We start from the raw sequence: 5,955 nt of genomic DNA, 5'->3' as shown, positions 1-5,955 counted from the left end.
GTAGTGAGAAGAATAGGTATAGGACTCTGTCTCTTATGCACCATTTACCAGTGTGTGGAGAGAGCATAAGGAAGAGGGTGTGTTGTATATTTTCTCTAATGGAGTATTATCTGGCAATTTTGCAAAGATCTGGTGAGAAGGTATCACAACCCTGTCTCATGCTGAAGCTCGTAACTGTGAACTCACCATCTTCACAGAAGCAGCATTAGAGGATCAAATGCAATGCTAATGGATGTTCCAAAAACTGCAAGAAAAGCCCCTGCTGCTGTTGGAGGTTTAAGGTCCAACACATCTGAACCATTCCTTGCCCGGGGAAGTAGTTCATTGTAGCTGGAGACATAGTCTGATGGCAAAAACACCCAACGCACCTTGCTTCAGTGGGCTCCTTACAGGATGCCACCTCTCTCTTTATCCTTTGGCCTTGGTTGCCGTGGCTAAGGGCACTGCTTGCTTGGTTCTCATTGTGCAATATTTTTCACTCTTCCCTTTTCTGGATGCAGCTATTTGATTTGTACTCGGGAGCTGTATCTTCCAACAAATATAAACTCTGCACGCACTCTGTGTCATCTCTCCGTTTTCATGAAACACATGTTTGCTTTCTCTCTCCGCAGCAAGGCTTCTACGTATGCAAAAAAAGACTTGCACATGAGAGAGCACCTTCCAGACATAAAGTCAGCTCCTTCTGCTGCATCCTCCTGCCTCAAGCTGAGCCTGATGCGCCACCAAAGGTCGAAGACCTGAATTTGGGTCTTTCAAGGAAGTGCTTTAATCACCAGTGGGAGGGGCGTTGCATCTCCTTGTGCAGTCCCTCCTGCGTTACTTAGCAAATGCCCGCTAGCCCCAGCTCCCAAGAGTGAGAGGTGATGAAAGGTCAGCATGGGAGTTCTGCCAACACTGAGATGCTATCTAGGGATCACAGCAGCTCAGTTACATCGAGGCTTAGCAAGCGTGTGATGTCCTGTAAGCAAAACCTAGGCTTCATCACAATAACATAGACATCTACAGGGTGAGATGGGATTTGAACACAAGATTTGTAACAAGTATTAGTGTCACCTTAGCTGTCGGACATGGCACCCAAAGTGGCAATACAGCTCTTGGAGGACTCAGGTTCCAAGTGCCCAACACTTTAACAACTTTTAACAGCAACGTAATTGCAGTCAGAAATGGTCAGAATTACCCAGGTTTCATTACTCGCCGTGTTATGTACTGACGCAACACAACATCAGTTACTGTATTTAACAAATTGGTCCCTTTACAGTTTTTCCAGTGAGATGTAGGTTAATGAAGCAACTTTATGTCATGGACCCAAGAGGAAGAAACTTCACTGTAGCTATTAAAAGAGACTCTTGCTTGAAGGATTCATGTTTTTAGAATAAAATGAAGATTCGAACATGCTGTCTGTTCAAGGAACTCTTCCTATCACAGCTAGCCTTTATAAATCATATATATGCTCCCTACGCTCTGCCCTTCGGGAAATGTTGAGGAAATTTATGGGCCTTAAAAGTCGATGTTTTTAGGCATTGTTAGACCCAGAAGAGAGGCAAAATCCAGAACAGAAGACTCTTTCAATTAAATGCTTAAAATGATCCGGTAACAAACTCCCCCACATTAAACTAGAAGGCAACTAACTGGGGCATTTCTGATGCTCTCAGATGCTTTGATGCTACACAAGCAGAGAAGAGATCATCTCTAACATGTACAAGATCCAGCCTACAAAGGCCACTTTGTGCGCTCACTGCCTCTCTGAAAGAATTTTTATAGCAATTACTTGGAAATTAAGTTCTACTGCATTTGCCATCAGCTTCAGTGGAAGCAGGCTTTCATCCGCTTTATATCAGCCTTAGGGTTTCTTTTCTGTTTTCCCGTTTCTGGCATGATCCAGTCCAGAGAGTAGCTGCAATCTGTCATCTGGTAGTAGGTACTGAATGTATGTTAGGGGGGAGAAAAAAAGAAAAAAAAAAAACAAAAACCAAACCAACCCCAAACCTAAACCTGCCTGCCAAGTCCTGCAGCCTTAAACCTTCGGTGCAGTACAAGGTTTACAAGATGATTTAAAATCTGCATGTGCAGGAATAAGGAAGATGGGCTGACTCTACACAGAAAATGGGTTTGGGACAGACAGAGATTGATGGCTTTGTGACAATGACAGTAAAGTTAATAGCTGATACAGGCAGACAACAGACCCCATTTTAAATTTAAAATTGAAGTGCGTGTTGCTGACAGCATCATACTGACCATTCATTGCTAGACCTAATTTCTCTCTGGTAATGACTACGAGAAGCTGAATAGATAATGATGTGCACTGCAGAACATTTGGGAGATGGGATTAACCGCTTTGCTTTTTTTTCTTTCTTGTTTTAAAAACAACTATTTAATGATTAGTAGAGGTGGCTATCCTTGAACACTCCTGAAGGGTAAAGATTAGTCACTCCTCTGGGAACATCTCTGTCGCCTCTATTTCCTTCCCTCTTAGGAGACAGAAGGGGTGTAAATTGTGCTTGCAACAGACTGGGAAGGCTGACACTGTTAAAATATAAGACCTCGACAAAAACCCTGGAGATGATGTATCACCAGTCTCCTGGGCAGTTGCACTCTGCGTTCACATTTGCACACTGCAGATAACTCCTGCCTTTCAGCAGCCTGAACCCAAACTTCAAATGCAAATGGTCTTGGAGCTGGGAAGGGAAACCTGCATGCACTGAAAGGAGACGGTTTTTCACGTATTCAAATAAAAAGCTGACAAACAAAAATATGTGAAACAAAGGGAAAGCAAACCTTTCAGTCCTGGGGGAGGCAACTCTTTGCTCTCTTTTCCTGCCACTCATCCCTCCTGTTTATCTACCCTGCTCTTCGGGGACACAGATACCCATCGGTTTTGTGCATCTCCACCCGTACAAATAGAGATCTTAATTGCCATGCCAGCACAGGGCTGATCAACAGAGACTTTCTTTTATGTGTCAGTGAAAGGCCTTTTACAAAGTTCACAGAGCGTAATACAGGGGGCTTCTGAAATTTTACACATGTGGTATTTGGAAGCAATTGACTTCAGGAATAAACAGGTTTTTTTCAACCCTGATCACAGCCAGCGCACACGCGTGAGGGTGAATGTTGCTGGCCTTTTGCTACTAGTTTGGGCTCTGTCCTCATAACTGTTTTGTTAGGTGCCATGCTAGCATGGTAGCAGTACATTCCATAATCTGCTCCGTAACTGTATTTCAGGCTGAAGTTTCCACCTGTTGACCTTACTCCTGTCTGTGGCATGAGTTTGCACAACTGAAGGCTTTACTCTTTCTCTGCTTGCTTTTTCATTCATCAGGAAAACTAGCTGAATTGTTGGAGTCAAGTTCAAAAGCTCAAATCTGAAAGCCGTATATACTTTGCATGAATTAATTCCAACTCCGCTCTGGCTTTGTAAAGCTAATTTAAATTATAGTGGTCTCTGCAACTTCACGGAGCTGTAAAATAAAGAAATCTAATTGTATTTGGCTTAACTACCGTGAATCTGCTTATTACTTTCAAAATGGTACAGTGAGGCTCATAGTTTTTATAAAACCTAAGCTACCAAATGATTATGATGAGAAATTGAGACTGTGGCAGTAGTAATTAAATACACGTAAAAAATAATTTCCTTCTCTGTGAGAAAAGTGCAATGCCTACCTTCTATTTCCATCCCTTACTTGTGTCTCCTGTGACTGCTGGAGGGCATTGTAGATGCGTTTGCTCAGACTGCTCAAGACCTTTAAAAAAGTCCTCATTTCCTAGAAGGCAATTAAAACCTCCCACACCGAACAAAAATATACGTAACACATGCAAATGCTATAAAAGAAGCATGTGGTTTACCTAACAATTTATAATGCTGCTTGATACATCTGAGGCAAAATACGGTGACACGTTTTACACACGTGGCTCACCCCTCTGTCTGTGCTGGACCAACCGCGCTCCCTCGGCGCAGACTGCGACACCAGCTCGCGCTGCGAGGCCTGCAAGCACTGCAGTTGGTTTTAGCATCAGCTGAGGAAGGGTGGATAAATAGCATCACGTTTCCCATTAGTAAACGGCTTCCTAAGTCCTACTGAAGCAACAGACTGTAATCAGGTAGCAGCTACTACTGCAGCTTCGCAGCAACATCACAGGGCAGCTCTTCACTAGGAAATGAACCAAAACCAAGCGGGGGGAGGCTGGGGAAGCGGGGTGGGGAGGGAGAAACGAGGTACTGCTTCATTTCCTTTTCTGCTCCGATTCCTCTAATAGAAATTCCCCGAAAGCATGTTAACCTGAAGGGGAATTTCAGCAGCAAAAGATCATCACAAAGAAGCCGTGAAAGCCTGTTTAATACTTGCAGGTGGCATCTAGTCCAGGTGCTCTCAGGAGCTCATCATCTGACACACGATATACGTTGTGCGATAAACAGATACTTTACAACTGTAAAATCTAAAGGTGGAAAAACCAGTAATGTCAGTTTAGTCCACCTCTTGCTTTACCAATGCAAGACAGGATTTTTTTGCCTTTTCCCGATGCATTTGTCTAGTCTTTTTTCTGCTGTTGTGCTGTGTTTGAAAATTTCGAAGTAACCCAAGAGACATCTTCTAAAATCCTAGGGAAATTAATGTTTCACATCTTAGCATTAAGAGGTTTCGACTACGCACCCCTCCTCATTGGCGTTTGGTGAAATGAGTTCTTGCTTACTTTATTTCACTGTTCTGTACTACAACCACTCCAAATCACTCCTCTTTGCACCTACCCAAGAATTTCTACATTTGAGCCTCGTCTTTGCTTTCACGAGTTATTCTAATGATTATTCATACGGTAGCACATCAGTATTCTTCTCTTTCACTGTGTTAGTAACATGCTGACCCCAAAATTCATGCAGAATTACTGTATCAGAATTACTGGTCTCAGAGCAAGAGCTCTTACACTCCCTACTATGCAATATTTGGTCGTGCACCCCAAAAGTGCAGTGGCTTTTTTTCTCTCACTGCAGCCCAATTACCTTGTTAACTCAGGTTTAAAATGTGTTTTCCCAAATCCTCTTTCCTTGCCTCTATTTTATGGCCAGTTGGTGCTGACCTAAGTTTTGATTGTTGCTGCTATATTTTTTCACATTTTCCACTTATTGTTTGAAAGTCTTCCTACTTCAACAATGTATTTCAGTAATGGACTGTATTCATGACCCTTTTAGCCCCTCTCCAGAACTGTAAATACCACTAAAACCTCTACGTGGCTATAAAAACAACTGTACTGCTATCCATTGCTACTCAGACAACTTTAAAATCACATGTCTTTCTTCCTATTTAGGCAAATCTGAATTTATTTTTCAAGCAAGATTTCATGAGAAAGCACACGGGAATCCTAGGAAAGGATTTTATGACAGATGTATGTAATTCATTCCTTTCAGCCACTCATTTTCAATTCTATTCCAGACCATTACTCTATAGCTTTGCAGTAGAGGCAGTCAGCTGAGAAGGGAAAGCGAGAGAGCATGAGGGGCTATGTCCGGCTTCCTACAGGATTTGGGCAGAAAAATCATGGACTTCATACAGCCTCAGCAGTGATTATCAGATACCATCAGCTGCTGGGAACATGCACAGAAGCAGAACTCCACGCAATTAGGTGGCTTGCAAGTTGAACGTGAAGGCATACGAGCTGAGGTGCCCCCCAGGTTAAGTGCACACAAGGAAACGTGTCCCTGCTTATTTGCCTCAAATATGCCCACGGTCTTTACTGGACCTAGTCCAGTGAGAAGTGCTGTGAAACATGTATTCTGCTTCCGACTACATTCACAAACACTATTCCCGGCTTTTAGTAGTGTTATTTGTTGTGTAGTGTTGTAACAGATGCCAGAATGTGTCCCTTATGCAAAGTGAGTATGAAAAATCCTTAAAATTTACACAGGACTGTTAAATCTAACAAGACAAAAGTTTAGATTTAGCAAGATTTAACAAGTTTCAGTACATT

This window comes from Chroicocephalus ridibundus, chromosome 2 (genome assembly GCF_963924245.1).
Source record: "Chroicocephalus ridibundus chromosome 2, bChrRid1.1, whole genome shotgun sequence".
NCBI classification, from domain to species: domain Eukaryota; kingdom Metazoa; phylum Chordata; class Aves; order Charadriiformes; family Laridae; genus Chroicocephalus; species Chroicocephalus ridibundus.
Note: the sequence above shows the minus strand (reverse complement) of the source record.